At 45.4% G+C, this 9,755-nt stretch overlaps 1 protein-coding gene across 1 annotated transcript in view; it reads right to left on the reverse strand.

Annotated features, from left to right (window-relative positions):
* SULF2 (sulfatase 2) overlaps window positions 1-9,415 on the reverse strand; it is a 296,927-nt gene extending 287,512 nt beyond the window's left edge. The window contains exon 1 of the mRNA XM_082225923.1: window positions 9,275-9,415. The gene's annotated coding sequence lies outside the window, so the exon portion shown is untranslated. The remainder of the gene's footprint in view (window positions 1-9,274) is intronic.
* Window positions 9,416-9,755: the final 340 nt, after the last annotated feature.

Here is a 9,755-nt window from a genome sequence, read left to right on the forward strand (position 1 = left end):
GGATAAGAATACATGTTGTTGTTGTTTAGTTGTTTAGTCGTGTCCGACTCTTCGTGACCCCATGGACCAGAGCACGCCAGGCACTTCCGTCTTCCACTGCCTCCCGCAGTTTGGTCAAACTCATGCTGGTAGCTTTGAGAACACTGTCCAACCATCTCGTTCTCTGTCATCCCCTTCTCCTTGTGCCCTCCATCTTTCCCAACATCAGGGTCTTTTCCAGGGAGTCTTCTCTTCTCATGAGGTGGCCAAAGTATTGGAGCCTCAGCTTCACGATCTTTCCTTCCAGTGAGCACTCAGGGCTGATTTCCTTAAGAATGGATAGGTTTGATCTTCTTGCAGTCCATGGGACTCTCAAGAGTCTCCTCCAGCACCATAATTCAAAAGCATCAATTCTTTGGTGATCAGCCTTCTTTATGGTCTAGCTCTCACTTCCATACATCACTACTGGGAAAACCATAGCTTTACCTATACAGGCCTTTGTTGGTAAGGTGATGTCTCTACTTTTTAAGATGCTGTCTATGTTTGTCATTGCTTTTCTTTTAAGAATACATACCTGACACTGAAGAGTACTCTGCAAAGTGTTTGTGTTACCATTTAGTGTGTTTTTTCTCTCAACTTGGAGCAAATCTGTTAAAACATTTCCTGTCGTGCACACATTTTCAAACTTGATTCAGTGAGGCTTCTTTACATTAAAGAGAGGTGGGGGGCTCCTTCAGTCCCTTTAGGCTTAGCAAATCTATATTGTGCTTGTGTTCGTGGCAGCAAAACACTGGAGAGCCAGTGTGGTGTAGTGGTTAAGAGCGGTAGTCACGTAATCTGGGAAACCGGGTTCGCGTCTCCGCTCCTCTACATGCAGCTGCTGGGTGACCTTGGGCCAGTCACACTTCTTTGAAGTCTCTCAGCCCCACTCACCTCACAGAGTGTTTGTTGTGGGGGAGGAAGGGAAAGGAGAATGTTAGCCGCTTTGAGACTCCTTAAAGGGAGTGAAAGGTGGGATATCAAATCCAAACTACTCTTCTTCTTCTTCTTCTTCTTCTTCTTACCTAAAGCAGAAATACCAGTTAATGTACATACATTAACTGGTATTAATGTACATACACCTTCACTAGCAGCAGACACTGCCACCTAATCATGTAAGGTGCACATCATTACCGGGCCTAGTATCAGTGCAGAGGCAGCAAGCTGGGACAGAAAAGTGTTCCAAGGTTACAGCTGGCATATTCCACCAGAAGGCAGAGGAGGCGCCAGTGGCAAGCAGAGGAAGCAAAGTGTGAAGGTCAGATGCCCACTGTGCCAAAGAAAGGCAGATTTCAAACTGAAATGTTAAAAGAAAGGGAAAAGAAAGGAGAAGCTCAGTGTAGCAGCAGCTTGACTGAGGGTGCCACACACTTGCTGAGGATGTTCAAACCAAGGTATCCTAGCAGTGGAAAATTCACTCTGAGGAACAACAGTAGTGTTTCCCCACCTTCTGTTTTGGGTTGCAACTGACAATTTGACAGTGGGAGAAGATTAATGCATTTAGATTTCTATTTGCATATTTTGTATCCATGTAGTATATTTCCAAGTATATTCTTCGCCTGTAAAAATCCATGCGGATTACAGTTTCAGTGGAGTCATTATTTTTGTCACGTAGGTTACACTTTGCAATTTTCCAGTACAGATTTACAGACCAGCTTACAAGGAACCACGTGGCAAGAAAAGTTCATTTGAACAGCTGTTTTCAAACAACCAACACTAAAGTTCTAGCCAAAGGAAGTTAGCATGCCAGTGGGTAACCATTCCTGCTTTATATAAGTTTTTTATTATCTCCCCTCCCCACAATTTAGCCTGTATGCAAAATAATGTCTCCCTTTTCTTCACCTTAACAAGTCTCCAGAAACAAAAAGCATCTTCTGAACAACAGAACCTCAAGCTGCACTTAGTGTGCACCTGGCACAGTGAGATATGGAGATCTGAAAGTAATAAGAGGATTCTTAGTCACAGTCTAATGAAAGCACAACAACAATCTGCCTATTACATAGTGCAATGCAAAAGCTCATCTGCATTTTGAGAGGCCTCTTAATATTCCACAAGCAAAGAATTGCTCACCCCCTGAATTTTACAAAGGAACAAGACAGCAGCAAAGCAAGAATTAAAAGAAAAGCAATCCAGGAGTCTACTACAAAGTGCAATATTTACTGATTCCACTCTGCACAAAAATGTATCGTAATCCTAAAAGTGATTAAAACACTTTTGTTGCTACATAGGATTAAAAGCTTGCCTACCACTGACAGATTAGAAACAGGATAAGAGGCAGAGACTACATTAAATACACCTAACATACAATGGGACCTTGCATGTCTCTGATCTACAAGCTATTCTGTCTCTAAGCCGTAAATTTTTACAAGGCTTTCTCTGTCACTGTTTATTTTCTGGAATACCCCAGAAGATGAGATGAATACGGCTTGGAGCTCTGCATATATTACAGATGATATTGTGGTGGGGAACCTATGCCTGGGCTACAATCCCCACCACCCCTGGCCACTCCCCATATGATCACATTCAGATACAATGTGAAGTCACTAACCATAATTTAAATGGCTCGAGTAGCTTTCACGCATGCAACACACCTTGGCTTCAGATGGTGGCTTGTCTGGAGAGAAACACACTGCAAGCACCAGTCCAGATGTAATATTAAGCCAGATGCTCTGTGGTTCACTCCCCCCCCCAAAAAAAAATAAGCAAAGAATGAGAGTTTGGGCGGCATGCCACAAACATACAGCTTGTACACAGGTGAAGTTGTCTAATCAAAGTTAATCACAGAATCGTAGGTTTCGAAGGGATCCAAGGGTCATCTAGTCCAGGGGTCAGCAAACTTTTTCAGCAGGAGGCCGGTCCACTGTCCCTCAGACCTTGTGGCGGGACGGACTATATTTTTTTGGGGGTGGGGGGAATGAACAAATTCCTATGCCCCACAAATATCCCAGAGATGCATTTTAAATAAAAGGACACATTCTACTCAGGTCAAAACATGCTGATTCCCGGACCATTGCAGGCTGGATTTAGAAGGTGATTCAGCCGGATCCGGCCCCCGGGTCTTAGTTTGTCTACCCATGATCTAGTCCAACCCCCTGCAATGCAGGAATCTCAGCTAAAGCATCCAAGAGAGAGGACCACCTATCCTCTGATGAAATACCTCCAAGGGGAGTCCACCACCTCTTGTGGGAGTCTGTTCCACTGTTGAACAACTCTTACTGTCAGAATTTTTTTTCTTTTATGTTTAGGTGGAATCTCTTTTCTTGTAAATTGCAGCCGCAGGTTTGAATCCTACCCTTCAGAGCAGGAGAAAACAAGCATGTGGTAACTTCAGAATGTGTTATATTAATATCAACACTGAACAGCCTAAGACAAAACAAGTCTGGTCCCTGACTCAAGTTGACTGCGGTATAAATTTAAACACAACACAACACAACTGAAGGTGGTAAATGCAATGAATTAAATTCAGTTGGGTGTGTGAACTAAGAGATTAAACCCAGTGGGTTTTAGTGCACTGCTTTCTATGAGATAAGGTATGCCTAACACATATCAGGCTAGTAAGGGGGTTAAGCCACAGAAGACATGGTTTTTGAAGAGGGATTTGAAAGACACAAGAAAAGCGGCATCATTTTGATGTTCTGGAAAGGAATCGTAAGCATAAAAGAGACAAAGCACTTTAAAGGAATTAGAGTAGATGAGGGCAAAAAATCTGGAGTAACATAGGCCACAGGCAAGGGTTGTACTGGATGGACAGCATGCTAGGACATGCAGCTCAAAAGCACCCATGGCACACCTTCCCCGTTCTTGCTGCACCACTGATGTAATACACCATAGTTCTCTGAAGTTTGTGACTTCTTATCTCCAAATAAACCATAGGTAGGAAGCAAACTTTGGTTACCATTCATGGTTTGTTTGGAAGAAACCAATGACAAGCCTGGGTTCAGATGACATGAAAAGCCTTGTTGCATTAATGCCTTGTTTTGTCCATGGCTTAGGAGCAGCAGCAAGTGTGGAGGAGGAGCACAGATAGTGGAGAACCTCAGGCACTAGGGGTTAAATGTGACCATCCAGGGTTCTCTCTTTGGCCCTTGGAACTCTCCCCAGGACACCCTCCTCTCCCACCCTGCTTTGCTCATCTAGTAATTCTGCATAGTTGGAATGTGTCTGATAATGTATTATGCTTGACTGGGTAGAGGATAGAGAGGGGTGTGTGAGTGTGTGTAGAAAATTGTCTATGGCATGAAGACTAGTTTCTGACTCTGGCTCCATCTACCTGTTGCCCACAAACGCCGGCCTGAGAGGGAATGTTCCCCACCCATTTTTAACCTGTGGTTGGGATACAGACCACAGCACTGTGTCTGTAAAAGCCTGCCACCAAGTTCCTCCTCCCATTCTCTATTAGACCAATTTCTTCAACCAAATAATCACTGAACCACTTTGGACTCACTTGTATTGCTTTAATAAAGTTTCTCTCCACACCCCTACTATTCAATGGCAATTTCCAAACTCTTTCTCCATTCCTCCCTTTCCCAGTTCCCTCCTTCATCACCCTCGGTGGAAACTAGATAGCAAGTTCTCTGGGTCAGAAGATGCATCCCTTCGATGCTCTGTGCTGTATACAACCCAGTACTGTTACCAAATGTTAAGTAGGAGGAGACCTCACAATTTCTCTGCAACATAATGAAAGTATCTATGACATTCTGAACCACAGAGAACATTAAAAGGGATGGAAGTTTCTCCCAGATCATTCAACCCACTTCAGGACATCCTACAGTTCTGGTGGCTGGCTTCAAACATATGGAAGCTTCTAAAAAGTGCTTCCACGTGGCAGCAATCCAAGAAGAGGGAGGTAACATTTAGAAGTCCTTACACGGTGTGCTTTTCAAATCTGGGAAGCATTTCCAAATTGGTGCCACTTGTTTCTAGTGGCAGCTGGCAGGCACTGGCGTGGAAGCTTTCTGTACGAGTGAAATAACACTGGTCTCAACCCAGAGGCTTGTGGCAACATAGATAAAAGAAAGAAAAATATCTCCATATCCCCAGTCCAGATAAAGTCCAATCTGAGAGGAATAGTGGTACCTCAGTGCCTCTGGGGTAGGCACTGTCTTCCAGTGTGTGTGTGTGCGCTTAAAAAACTTCTTAAATGGCCCCGTGCTAAAAGGAAGCCAAGCCAGGTGGCTGCAGCTACCACCTTATTTTCCAACCATGCTTCTGCGCTCTGCCACCAATCATGCTACATCAGGATCCAGAAGCATTGCAGGGCAACTCAGGATGGTAGCAACTGCAGGAATTCAGCTCTGCACTTCTCCTATCAGTGCTGGGTCATGGATTATTATTATTTTTTTAGAGTACTGACACTGCTTATCAGTAAGCTTGCCAGGGGGGTGCATTAGCCACTACAGTGGTGATGGAGGGTCACCAGAGAATCTTGCCCAGACCCCACTCAAACCTGGCATCACGTCACCTCCTTTTACTTTTTTCAGGCTTAAAATTCCCCATTCCTGCTACAACTGGTGTTTTGTTTTGTTTTACACTTTAATTGTGCTTTTTAGCAACTGCAAATCATCACAAAAATCCCGGACTGAAGGGCACTACAGAAATGTTTTAAGTAACACATTAAAATAGTACTTCATATTCAGCCATGTGCAACGGCTTGATGTAATTCACAGGCTTGTTTACACATTGCCTGAAAAGTGATGACATCCTGGAGAAGTATCATTTCTAGTTACACAATGAGATACCCAAGTTTGTAACCCTGAAACCATCAACCCACTATCTACACTGGCAAGGAAGCACAGGCTGACTCAGCCAAATATGCATGCTCATTATCTTAGGTCATATTCCTAGATCACTTGTGACTTCCAGCTTGGACTACTTTAAAATGTAGCCTCCTGGCCCAGGAAATGACTAAAAGGATTAAATATTGCACTTTATAAGTTGTTTGTTTTGTCTTTAAATATGTCAGTGGAGTAATGTACACAAGGGTGAAAAACAATGTTTCAATTCCACTTTCTCTCTCTCTCTTTTTAAGGGACTTATTCTTGTACAGTACTAGCAACTGGACTCTGTAGCAGTGGATTTCTCTATCTGGTGTTAATTCCCTGGAACAGGTGGAAAGCGCAAGTTGTTAGAGGGGGTGAGCCAACAGAGCTGTCAATCACAGTTCTCCACCCATGGCTTCACACCAAACAAAGCATGCAAGAATTTTTTTCAGTGTATTTCTATACGCAGAACAATTCCTTGGCAAGTCCCTCACCCTCCGCTTTACTCTGGGGTATAACAGTGCAATCCAATGTATGTGTGCTGAGAGTTAAGTCCTGCTGAATTTTATGGGTTGTGTATAGGATAAGAGACCAGTGATATAGATAGGATGTACATTGGGAAAGCTCTGCCACTGTAGATGCTCTGGAATATCTCAGTCAGTACAAGAGTACAAGAGATCCTTCAGTTATATTCTAATAAAGGAATTCTATATTGTTCCTATAGGTCATATACAACAACTCAACAGAAATGCTGAACATAAAAAGTGTTTGCAGAACGTACTAAATACGTTCTGCAAACACATGTGGCAAGTGTACTTTTATCCCTCCCTCATTGCTTGTTCTTCACACAAAAGTCTCAGAATACTTGGACGTTCATATCAGTATGCTGTGTCCAAGAAATTCAGGCTTACCTGAGAAATAAGCCCTATTGTACTGTTTGGGATTTACTTTTGAGTAGACCTGCATAGTTTTGCATTGTCAGGCTGTGAACCACAGGTGCTTAACTCGTATTTTGTTTTGTTTTTTACTTTCTTTAGTATTTTGGTTTTATGCCTGTTTTTAGACAAACTGCACAGGAAGATGGTGGACAAACCTTCATCAGTGTTTTTAAAACAGGGGCTGGATACAGCAGTGAATTATCTGCCTCAACAAAGGGTTGGACAAGAAGACCCTTATAACTCTACAATTCTATGTGATTCTTACCATAAGTATACATTGCTTTATGCACCTGGAGTAGAAAAGTGTGTGTGTGTGTGTGTGTGTGTGTGTGTGTATGCATACACTGAAACAAAAACAAAACAAAATTAATAGAAATAACAAACATCTCGTAGGTGTGCCACACATTCATCTGTTCCACTTTGTAATTCCACAACTGGTAATCCTCAACTGAAATGTGTGAACCAACTGCAATGAAACAGTTTATTAAGAAGTGATATGGAAGTTTTGTCTTTGATGTTTTGATCTGGGTGGCTCCTTCCCACTTTTGCATCACTTCTTGATGTTGCAGTCATCAGGTGATGTACATGCATGTCCAAACAGGCCTTTAATCACACCCAGATCTGTGGGAACCCATAGGTTTCTTGACTTGGTGGAACAGTGTCATATTGACATGCTCAAGGTCTTGACTCCATACAACACACTAGGATGCAAGTCAGGTTAGCTGGACAAACCTGATGCTCACAATCTACCCTTAATCGCCACTGGCTAAAATTACCTTATCATATGGGCAAATCCATTCAGCAACCTTGGAGGGTATATGAAACTAACCTGTGTACTGGGTCAATGCTTTTTAATCCCTGCTGGCTGAAAGCCATTCCTCTATCTCGAGCACACTGGGTTCCCAATGCTTAGTGACAGCTCACAGGGAACAACCACAATCACAATGAATTTACCTGCACCTGTTGATGCGGTCTGCAGCATATATACAAATCTCAATAGATTGTGACAGAACAACATCTCAAATGGTATGGCGTACGGGCTGCAACCAGGATTCAAACCTGCCAAATACTGACATGACAGGAGGCTGGCAAAAACCACTCTGCATGGGCTTCTGCATCTTTAAAAAAAAAATTTTAATTCAAATTCCCTTCACATTAATAAGACAATGAGGAGGATGGAGACCTGCCTACAATGTCCTGATACAACAGTTGGGGAGCAGTGTCAACCAAGGGTGCAATCCTATACTCTCCTGACTGGAGAGGAAGCCGGAAAGCAATGGGTCTGACTTCCGAGGAAGCATTGATGGATTTCTGATGCTTAAGACCTCGAAGGCTGTATATTGTCTCCCTGCTTATTTAACTTATATGCAGAATTCATCATGAGAAAGGCTGGGCTGGATGAATCCCAAGCTGGAATTAAGATTGCCAGAAGAAATATCAACAACCTCAGATATGCAGATGACACAACCTTGATGGCAGAAAGTGAGGAGGAATTAAAGAACCTTTTAATGAGGGTGAAAAAGGAGAGCGCAACATCATGTTGAAGCTCAACATGTTGAAGCTCAACATAAAAAAAAACACCTAAGATCATGGCCACTGGGCCCATCACCTCCTGGCAAATAGAAGGGGAAGAAATGGTGGCAGTGAGAGTTTTTACTTTCTTGGGTTCCATGATCACTTCAGATGGTGACAGCAGTCACGAAATTAAAAGACGCCTGCTTCTTGGGAGAAAAGCGATGATAAACCTAGACAGCATCTTAAAAAGCAGAGACATCACCTTGCCAACAAAGGCCCATATAGTTAAATCTATGGTTTTCCCAGTAGTGATGTATGGAAGTGAGAGCTGGACCGTAAAGAAGGCTGATCGTTGAAAAATTGATGCTTTTGAATTATGGTGCTGGAGGAGACTCTTGAGAGTCCCATGGACTGCAAGAAGATCAAACCTCTCCATTCTGAAGGAAATCAGCCCTGAGTGCTCACTGGAAGGACAGATCCTGAAGCTGAGGCTCCAATACTTTGGCCACCTCATGAGAAGAGAAGACTCCCTGGAAAAGACCCTGATGTTGGGAAAGATGGAGGGCACAAGGAGAAGGGGACGACAGAGGACGAGATGGTTGGACAGTGTTCTTGAAGCTACAAACATGAGTCTGACCAAGCTGCGGGAGGCAGTGGAAGACAGGAGTGCCTGGCGTGCTCTGGTCCAGGGGGTCACGAAGAGTTGGACGCGACTAAACGACTAAACAACAACAAGAAGAAGACCTCGAAGGGGAACCTGCCTGGAGGAGAGCTGGCCAGGAAAAGCCAGGTCTTTCTCAGCATTTCTCCTGAACCTCGTCTAAAAAAGGCACCACAGCGTGCCGGGAGGCGGGAAGCGAAGATTTGGCCTTCTCTCACCCCCCTGTTTTGGAGGAGCAGGAGGAGAAAGCAGCAGCAGCAGCGCGCCTATCCCGGCCTCGGCGCCTCAAGCGCAGAAACAAGGTCACATTTCCGAAGCCAGGACCAGACAGCGGCCGCGAGGGCGCGGGGTTTCCTCCCATCCAGCCGAGCCAATGAACTTACCTCAGGCGGCCCCCTCCCCGCCGGCGAACGGGCGAGTTCCCCTCGCAGCCGGGCCAAGGCGGCGCTTGTGCGACTCGCCGACTTAAGTGGACGCGAGCGGAGGCGGAGGCGGGGCCGGCGGCGCTTGGCCCGGCAACCGAGCCCGAGCGAGCGGCATGGGCGCCCCCTCAGCCCGAAGCGAAGGTCCGCGCGAGCCGAGGCGCGGGCAAGGCAGTGCGAAGCGGCGCCCGCGCCCTGCAGGACCACACAGCTGCTTCTTGGACTCGCTCCCGCCCTCCCTGCCGGCCTGCGCTGCGCGGGGGGCTCCCGGCCAGCCAGCCAGCCAGCCAGAGAGCGCGCGCGGGACGCGCCGGAGGAGAGAAGACCTTGAACCATCTGTTGCAAAGCGCCTCCTTTCCTCCGGGGCCGCAGAGGGGCCTCCACGTCCGACTCCCTCTCCGCCCCCCCCCACGCCGTCGCCCCGCGGACCCATCCAATCAAC

This window comes from Podarcis vaucheri, assembly GCF_965113315.1.
Source record: "Podarcis vaucheri genome assembly, chromosome: 6".
Taxonomy (NCBI): Eukaryota; Metazoa; Chordata; class Lepidosauria; order Squamata; family Lacertidae; genus Podarcis; species Podarcis vaucheri.